This window comes from Hibiscus syriacus, unplaced genomic scaffold (genome assembly GCF_006381635.1).
Source record: "Hibiscus syriacus cultivar Baekdansim isolate YM2019G1 unplaced genomic scaffold, ASM638163v2 tig00018903_pilon, whole genome shotgun sequence".
Taxonomy (NCBI): Eukaryota; Viridiplantae; Streptophyta; class Magnoliopsida; order Malvales; family Malvaceae; genus Hibiscus; species Hibiscus syriacus.
In genome coordinates, this window is record NW_024062452.1 from 65,411 (window position 1) to 75,734 (window position 10,324).

Here is a 10,324-nt window from a genome sequence, read left to right on the forward strand (position 1 = left end):
TGATGAGAGCAAGGGTTTCGTCAAATGGATTGTAAGCATGTGAGTAAAACAAGGAAAGGTATTGTTTTAAAAGTTACACCAGCATGATATCAGTTCCCATTTGAAGCTTGAACGGAGGAAATAAAAAGAGAAGCTTGAATCTAATTGAATATTTTTGAACTTATTTAATTGAAAATTTTAGAGAAATAATAGAGAATATATAGAGAGTAAAAATGATTTATTTAAAGTTTTTGAAATAATAAGATTGATATAATAAAATCATAAAGGATGGATTGGGAAATTAGTGAAATAATATCTTGAGTCATTTTCTACCTCCATCGACCTGACCTGCTGTAATGTCAAGTCTTTCTATTAAAACTTGATATATACCATTAAAAATTCGATATAGTTTATATGAGAGTAAATTACATTGGTGACCACTCAACTATGGTCAAAAATTATTTTGAGCACCGATATTTCAATTTGATCAAACAGGCCATTCAACTATTTAAATGTTTCAATCAAGCCACTCGTCGTCAACATTTAACGGAGGAGGTGATGTGGCAGTCAAAATATTTTAGTATAATTATACAATTAGTCCATGTTATTTATATATTCTTTCAATTTAATCATAATTTTAATAAATTAAAATAAATTTAAACCTCAAATCAGGAGGTGTCATGTGTCATTGGTAATAGTTGTTATCACAGTGGCATCATTCAATTAATGGACTCAATTTACATTAATTTATTTTTAATTTAATAGATTTAGTTTCCTCCAATCATAGGGTGACACCCTTGAAAGAAAATAAAGCTACAACAAACGTGGGGATGGGGAATCGAACCTTGGTCCACTCAACTATGGTAAAAAATTATTATGGTCAAAAATTATTTTGAACATCGATATTTCAATTTGATCAAACATGCCATTCAACTATCTAAATGTTTTAATCAAGCCACTCGTCGTCAACATTTAACTGAGGAGGTGACGTGATAGTCAAAATATTTTAGTATAATTACACAATTAATCCATGTTATTTATATATTCTTTCAATTTGATCCTAATTTTAATAAATTTAAATAAATTTAAACCTCAAATCAGGAGGTATCATGTATCATTGATAACACATGTTATCACATAATAGATTTAATTTCCTCCGATTAGAGGGTGACACTCTCTTGAAAGAAAATAAAGCTACAACAAACGTGGGGATGGGATATCGAACCTTGGTCCTTGACTAGATTAGTTAGAGTCAAACCATTGAGCCAAAATATGCTTATTTGCATACTTTAGACAACAAATGTATATATATTGTACCTTAGTAAATGTTTTACTCAAAATTAATAATATTTTATATATCTTAAATTTAAAAAATATCTTTTGTTTTTTTTAACTCATTAAATATAGTTTATTTTTGTCTTAACTTATTAAATATATTTTGTTTTTATTTTAATGTAAAAATATATTTTATTATTATCTATTAATAATATTTTATATGTCTTAAATTTCATTTTATTTTTATTTTAATGTAAAACTATATTTTGTCTTAACTTATTAGTAATATTTTATATATCTTAAAATTCAAAAATATATTTTATTTTTGTCTTAGCTTATTAAATATATTTTGTTTTTATTTCAAAATGTATTTGATAAAATAAAATTTTCTATTAAAATAAAAACAAAATATATTTAATATGTTAACACACAAATAAAAGATATTTTTAAAATTTAAGATATATAAAATATTATTAATTTTGAGTAAATCATTTATACTAAGATACAAAATATATATCATTTGTTGTTTAAATCAACTTTGGCTCAGTGGCTTGGCTTCATCTAAGCCTATCAAGGGACCGAGATTTGACTCCCCACCCCCACGTTTGTTGTACACATGTCACCTTCTAATTGGAATAAAATAATTTTATTAAATTAAAAATAAATTAATGTAAATTGAGTCCATCAATCGAATGACGCCATGTGTAAATCTCTTGACACGTGTCATCTCCTGATTCGATGTTAAATTTATTTTAATTTATTAAAATTAGGATCAAATTAAGATAATATATAAATAATAGGGACCGATTGTGTAATTGTACCAAAATATTTTAACTGCCACGTCACCTCCTCCGTTAAATGTTAATGGCGGGTGACTTGATTGAAGTATTTAAATAATTGGATGATATATTTGATCAAATTAAAATATTGATGGTCAAAATGATTTTTTAAATCACTCGTGTCGTTTACCCTTTATATAATAACAAGACATTTACTTCAAATATTTTTACCTTTAAATTTGAAACATACGTAATATATAAAATAAGCCCGTGGAATGAACTTTTGGTGAAACAAACTTCTTAACGTTGTATTGAGTAAGCTCATGGAATAAACTTTTTTTAAGTTATTTTAAAAAAATTCGGAAATACAAAATTTTATATTATTTGAAGTGTGAAATTAGATTATTAATAAAAAATATCTAAATTATATAAAATAAAATTTTCATAAGGTGACATCTCCCCTAATATCCCCTTGAGTAACTCTGAGTTAGCCTGTGCGCATCGTTTTATGTCACAAGTAGCATTGGGTAAAGTTAAAGAGCCCGTTTGGATCAAGTATTTTAGGATTCCTGGCAGACATATTTTTTTCCTGACTAAGGATATCCATGTTTGATTGGGTATTTTTTCCTAAAGGAGGGCAATATTTCTTTCCCAAGTGTATTTATTCCTGGAAATGTTATTCCCACACATCTATTAGGGAATGAACTTTTGGTGAAACAAACTTCTTAGCGTTGTATTGAGTAAACCCATGGAATAAACTTTTTTTTAAGTTGTTTTTAAAAAATTCGGAAATACAAAATTATATATTATTTGAAGTATGAAATTAGATTATTAATAAAAAATATCTAAATTATATAAAATAAAATTTTCATAAGGTGACATCTCCCCTAATATCCCCTTGAGTTCAACTCTGAGTTAACCTGTGCGCATCATTTTATGTCACAAGTAGTATTGGGTAAAGTTAAAGAGCCCGTTTGGATCAAGTATTTTAGGATTCCTGGCAGGCATATTTTTTTCCTGACTAAGGATATCCATGTTTGATTGGGTATTCTTTCCTAAATGAGGGCAATATTTCTTTCCCAAATGTATTTATTCCTGGAAATGTTATTCCCACACATCTATTAGGTATTCTTTTATTCCCGTGTTAAGGGCTAAAATACCATTCTTTTCCCCGTTTACCTCTGTAATGTCTTCTTCTTCTCGTGAGAGCTTGCCTCCCTCTGCGAAAAATTCATCGTTCTCCTAGTAATATTTCTTATCCTCTCCCTTTCTTCTCCTCTCCCTTTCTTTACAATGTTTTACTTGTTTATTTTTTCAGGGTTTCAAGCACCTAATTTTTCTTTTCACTATTTCCTGGGTTTCGATCTTAACTTGTCTGAGTTCGTTCTCCAATCGCACTAAGTTTTTTTGGCTGAAATTCGATCTTATGATTTTTCTTGAATGTATTGTTTTAACGATTTTGGTAGGATAGTGAACTCTATGCTTGATTTTTCTGTTTGATTACTGAGAAACCGTGGAGAGACGGTCGATTAGCTCAACTGAACTAACCTGAATAGTAGTGCATTTTTCCATTCATTTCTTTTATAATTATTTAAAACTTAGTTGTTGGAAACGAAATTTATAGCTCCACAGATAATATCAGATATGTAGTTGTCTTTCCCTTTCTCCACATTTCCTCTTCAATGAAATACGGAAGATTAGTTTGTTTAAGATGATACTGAATCAATTACACTGACTATTTCTGTTTTTCTTTTGCTCTCGTCTTTTGGCCTAAAAACTTTTGCATTATCATGGCTGATGCGAATTTGGTTTTGTTTTATTGATGTTATTTGGATGGTTTGTCAAGGGATTGTAGTCTTTTCTTACTTTGCAAAATTTCCTTAATTGAATACTGTGAAATGGTTTCAAGGCCCAAAGTTTTTGAATTATTTCTTATGTTTTCCCCGCTTTTAAAACTTCATAAATAGTATGACATGCTACATTGTTTATGGAGAACATTTTATTTGGAGTTGCAATATTTTTAAAACATCAATCTTGTTTACGAACTTCCCTTTTTTAGTTTGTCTAAATGAAATATGTATCTTCTGTAGGTCCATTTAGTTGTTTTAGCAGATAATAACATGATCTATATTTTCGTGGTTTGTAGTAGCAGCATATTGGATTCTTTTATCTCTATTTTTGCGCATATGTGTATGTGCTTCCCCATATCAGTACGTTCTGGCGTACTGGTTTTAGGAACTTAGAGTAGAAATGTATTGATTATAGGTCAATGATGCTCCGCTAAATGTTAATTGGTTCAAAATATTAGTAATTACGGATCATTAATGATGGAATGTTTGGAAATATTCTTCCATTTATCGTCTACTGTCTTTTTAATCAAAATTTAAAATCAAATTTGGTATCTAGTTGCATTACATGTCTGTCTTCTATCAACTGGAAATTGTAATGTGTATCTGGTTGTAGTCTTCTATCAATGGATCAGCAACAAATCTTCCAGACAGTAGTGGACGTTCTTTTGTAACATCTTTCTCTGGTCAGTCTGGTGCAGCCTCTCCTGTTTTCCATCATGCTAGTGGGTATATTTTACTGGATTTCCACACAACTAAGTTCTTCGAAACTCATGCAATTGTATTGTTTGTTTTGCAGGCAATATTCAGGGTTTGTATAATATTCATGGTAGCTTTAATGTTCCCAACATACCTGGTACACTCGCATCAAGAAACTCAATATTAAGTAATGTTCCAACTGTTGGGGTTCAACAACCTACTGAGAGCTTTTCTGGTGGAAGATTTGCATCAAATAATCTTTATGTTTCTCTTTCTCAGGTGCCTATAATATTCCCATCATACTGTGATTTAACTTCCTATGATTGCTGCAGCAAAAGTTATTTATGTTTCCTTCACCCTTCATGCATGTCTTTGGGACAAAAACAAATAAAAAATGAAAATCAATAGGAAGAAATAGAATCTTACATTCTTGTAACATGTACTTCATTTTCTTATGAATGCCATTTTACAGTTATCTCATGGCAGCTCCCACGGACATTCAGGAGTAACAAATAGGGGAGGTATTAGTGTTGTAGGAAACCCTGGATTTAATAGTAACACAAATGGATTTTTCTGCTTGAAATGACTCTAGACAGTTTAATTGTTTGGAGCTAAGGCTTACCTTAACAACGAGTTAAATTGGAGATGCCAATCAATGTGATAGCCTCCTACTTGTAGATTTCTGCTTGGTTGTGTGTTACTAATGTGATTTTTGAAAGCCTTTACTTGTAGATTTCTGCTTGGGTGTGTTTATAGTTAAATGAGAGTCTCACTGGCTCTGTTTTTAAAAGGTTGTATTCTTTTTTTGGTTGTGTTTGGTAGAGAAATCGGTCGATGGGAAAGAAAAAACATGGTGATGATGCTTCAATACCGATCGAAATTTGTTCTTCGCATCCTGGTATTCCATTATTTACTTCTTCTATTCCCCCCACCCCCTTTTCCTTTCCTTGTTTATGTTGTTCATTGATTTATCAGTCAGAGACATGTTTGGTTGGTTTTTTTATTATTGATTTTTGTTTTGAAAATATTGAAAACAAATGATAAGTGTGATTATGAAGCTATATTGGAAGAATTGTGCACCAAATATGCAACTTTTCATTGAAAATATGAATTGTAATCAGAGACCCTTGATCTTTTCAGGTGCCACAACAAAGAAATGGTAAAGAATGTGGGAACTTTGTTCTCTATTTCATAAAGTCATTGTCGAAAGCGCCCCGTAGAACTTTAGTATTGATGGCTACCCTTACTTTGTACATTCCTCGTTTAGTTTAAAAAGTGTATTTTTTCGATTGTGGATTATAAGTATGATGATGAGGTAAGAATTGCCTATTTTACTTTGCAGATGAAAAAGGACTGGTTCAATGCTGAAAAAGTGGAACGCTTTTGTGAGAGGCTCGATTCTCTGGCATGTGATTTTCATTAACTTTAGAAATGACAATTTTATGAGCCTTTTTTTATGTGATCGATTAGCTTAGATGTGAGTGTAGATCAGCATCTATGAACTCTTTGTACGAATCTCGTTTCATTTATGAAGCATATTTTTTCAAATGTGGATTATAAGTACTAATTGCCCATTTTACATTGTTGATGAAAAAGAACTGGTTCAATGTTAAAGTAGTGGAATGCTTTGTGAGAGGCTTGATTCCTCGGCAAGTGATTACGTTAGTTTTATGTAATATAAATTCATGAGATAAATAATATGATAAAGTATGCAGAATTAAGTATAATATAAAATATAAATAAATAAATTATTGTATAGAAGATATAATAAATATTATATCTTAGATAACAAAAATTTACATTTTTTATTATTATGAATATCTATGAAGAATTTTCACAATGTAACATTTTGTTAAATGTTGATGTAAAATTTTAATATATTTTACATTAATTATGTAAATTTTAATATTAATTAAAATTAAAATAATATATGATATATTTAAATACTCATGTAATATATTATTAACAAATAGAATTTTTATATAAATAATGTTTATTTAAATATTTAGAATTTCACTGGTTAAAAAATATAAAAAAAGGACAATTTGGTAAAATATACATTCCAGTAATCTTTTATTCCTTCAACTAAACACTGTAATCTTACATTCCTGCCAAACCAACCAAACACAGAAATGTAACATTCCTGTAATCCTATTCTCTGGTAATCTTTTATTCCCACTGATAATCTTACATTCCGTGAACCAAACGCATCCTAAGGGTGAGTGGAAATCAGTATTTTGAAGCAAGTTGGTGGATGTTGAAAAAGCAATGCATGCACCTCTTGTGGTATTTTGTACGTAGACAGGCACGCAGTTAATGCTTAGCTTTTCGTTTCAATTTCTGAATATAAAGGTGTTTCAAATTTACAAAATAAAAATAAAATTAAGCATACAGATCCACACAGTTGTTTTAGATAGGGACTGCCATTAAACCGTGTAGGGTCCTATGATCTCATCTACCATCATCTATATCCCTTCTTTTAGAAATCTATGTCCCTTCTATTTATATATATTATTCACTTTATATATTTTTATTTACTTGTATCCTATATGTTTCATTTTGATGTTTATCTTCCTAAAGACATTAATGTCCATTTATTCCTTCTGGAAAATAATGGGGTAAGCGGTTCAACCACCTTGCAATTTATCTACAAAAGCTTCACTTTCTGCTCTGCTGCGCCTCTAATATGTTTAAATTTTCATGGCTACCGTGGCTTCCGTGTGCCTTTGATATTTAATAAATTAACAAATACAGAACTCCACTCCTTATATTCAATAATCGACAAATTTCACTTTCCATCGCATTAAAAAAATCTTTGTTAAGAATTGACACTTTCAACGGTGAATTAATTACGAAAAAAATCAGGGTGGATCAGCCGTGGCAAGACGTGGACGGCCAACGGTTCCAACTCCGGGGGACTTTCTACGGCCCAGAATTTTGGTGGCGCCGCTGACACATCGATGACTATAATCTGCCCATCTCCGCAAATAACGCACAATCTTCCGCGAGCGGCGGTCATTTGGCGTGCTCCTCTCAGATTTTCTCTCTCCGTTATCACTCCCAATTATCGTTTCTTGGTTATACCTTGTGAGTACTCCTTTGCTTTCGTCTACGGCATATAGAACTTCCTCGTCCATGGCGGCGACGGGTCCTCTCCAACCGGCCACCATCCCTTCCGGCAGATCTTCCATCTGTCATTATCGACGTCGTAAAGACTCCCTTGTTTAGCCACGTTCACTATACAAAGCTTCCGCCGCCAACCCACGGCTTCGATGGCGTCTCTGCTGAATCTTCCGTCTTTCAGCTCTCTATCTTCTTCCATTTGAAATCATCCATTTCTTCATCCTCCTCCAAGTCCCACTTCTCCAAAGACTTCGCCACTTCGCTGGAGAAGTTAGACCCAATCCCACTGGCAACGAAAACGGCCGGACCCGACGCCCCCGACGCACACCAACGGCGGGGCGTCTCCATTGGAGGACCCAGACTCCACGTCCGAGACAGCGGAGAGAATACGAGCGGACGGGATAGGGCTGGAATAAAACTGGGGGCGGTTGCAGCCAAAAGAACGAGATTACCGGCGACTGAAATGGATTGAACGGGGAGGTTTCGGGATATGAAAGAAGGGTGATGAACGAGGAAATTGAGAGGGTTAACGGGCGGAGGAATTGACTCCCACTTGGACGAAATGGGATCGAAGCTCAATAGCTGGATTTCTTCATTCGATGATGAGAAGAAGAGAGTGTAGAGAGAAGGGAAAGGAGGGAACAAAGGGGAGTTGATTAAGCGACGCCATGAACGGCAAACGGAGTAAAGCAAAGAAGGGTGAACGCGCGTGAGGCAGAGCTCTGCCACGTGCTCCGGCAGGCCTGGAATCAGAGGCTGTTCTTGGTGGCGGTGGTCGTTGTCCGGTGTCGGTTTTTGCCGTTTCCAGCGGTTGAGGGATTTGCTGCCCATTAACGAAGGTAAAGATTGGAAAAGACAAGTAGATTGGAGACAGATTTGAGAGCTTAAAAAGGATTTATTTCCTTCCTAAGGGTAAAATTCATCATAGGTCACTGAACTATGTTCTAATAATCATTAAACTTTCAAAAGCTCTAAAATAATTTTTTTAAATTTATGAAACTATTGTAAAATAGTCACTATGACATCATAATAACTGTATCTTTTCAATAAATTGAATGATAATTTATAGTAATTTAATAAAATTAATGATCATTTTATAATTTTATAAATTTTAATGACCAAAACAAACATCTAAGCATCATTGAGTAAACTTACTCGTTTCTAAAGGGAAAACAATAAGATAACAATTGTTGGTTGGGATTGGTGGAGAAGTAAAAGATTTGTCGATTTAATGGTTATTTTGTAACAACTTGATAAAATTAGTGATTATTTTGCAGTCGTTTAATAAATTGATGTTCATTTATAACTTTCAAAAGTTAGCAACCAAAACACTCATTTGGCATAGTTCAAGGTACTTTACACATTTTCCAAAGGGAGAAACATTAAGATAATAGTTGGGATTGGTGGTGAAGTAGGAGATTTGTCAATTTGTCGTTTTATTAATGTCCATTCATAAATTGCAAAAGTTGGAGTTTTGCCGTATGAACCTTTTCAATTTTAATATTTTTTATTATTAATTAAAGGATTAATATTATTTTGGTTTCGTATTTATGTGCATTTATTTTTTAGTAAAAAGAAGGCATAAGTAGGTTTAATTTTGTTAATAAGCAATCGGGTATGTATATTTTGGTAATTTAAAGGCCCACTTTTTAATGAATAAAACTAATTACGACGTTAAAATGTTAGACATGAACTAATTAAAATCAAGGGTAAATTATGCGTTTAGCACCTAGACTATTAATTTTAGTCCATTTTAGTATTTAAACTTTCAATTTTTCAAAACCATACTAATATTAGTTTTTATTCTATTTAGTAACTCGTTGTTAAAAGGTAAACGACATCGTATTTTTTATGGGTAAATTACATCATTAATCACTCAACTCTCTTCTCCCTCATATTTTGGTACTAAAGTTTAAAAAATTCAATTTAAATACTCAATTTTCAAATCACTCATATTTTAATCAGTCCAATTTATTTTATTAATAATTTTTGTAACGTGACATTTTTTTATTATTTTATTAATATATAATTAAAAATAAAAATAATTTTGAAAGTTAGAGTGATTAAATTAGGAGTAATTTGAAAGTTAAGTAATTAAATTAAAAAAAATTAAACAATAGTAAACAACAATTAAAACATAGGTATGGTTTTGAAAAATTAAAATTCTAGCTATTAAAACGGATCAAAACTGATAATTTAAGCACTAAACACATAATTTACCCTAAAATTAAATACATGTAATTTAAAACAACAACAACAACAAAACCCTATTCTCATATGCAATTGGGTAAGGGGGAGGTAGGGTAGTATGTTGACCCAACGCCAGGTTGATAGCAGCTTCCGTTGGATACCTCCGGCAGTTAGAAAATTAAAAATAAAGATAAAATGCAATGAATGTATAAATAAATAAATACACAGTTGAACAGTCATCATATGCGCGTCTGTAATGGGAGGTAATCCTGCATAAAAATCTCTGCATATAGACAGAAACTAAGACCTGACTAAATTTAAAAAAGAGTAACCTGAAGAGAATGATATACAGAAGTCAACGATAGCAAGCTACGAGAAAAAATAAAGTCAAATGGGTTAACACCTAAACTAAGGCAACACTACTCCGCTACT

The 10,324-nt window shown here is 31.8% G+C and overlaps 1 long non-coding RNA gene, 1 other non-coding gene and 1 pseudogene across 2 annotated transcripts; 1 reads left to right on the top strand and 2 right to left on the bottom strand.

Annotated features, from left to right (window-relative positions):
* Positions 1-4,502: 4,502 nt before the first annotated feature.
* Positions 4,503-5,147, top strand: LOC120209452. The gene is made up of 3 exons (XR_005524399.1): positions 4,503-4,605; positions 4,680-4,858; positions 5,052-5,147. It is a non-coding gene; the product is annotated as an uncharacterized LOC120209452 (long non-coding RNA).
* On the bottom strand, positions 4,525-4,605 carry LOC120209464. The gene has a single exon (XR_005524400.1). It is a non-coding gene; the product is annotated as a small nucleolar RNA snoR35 (small nucleolar RNA).
* A 2,181-nt stretch (positions 5,148-7,328) lies between the features above and the next one.
* Positions 7,329-8,545, bottom strand: LOC120209460 (annotated as a pseudogene).
* Positions 8,546-10,324: the final 1,779 nt, after the last annotated feature.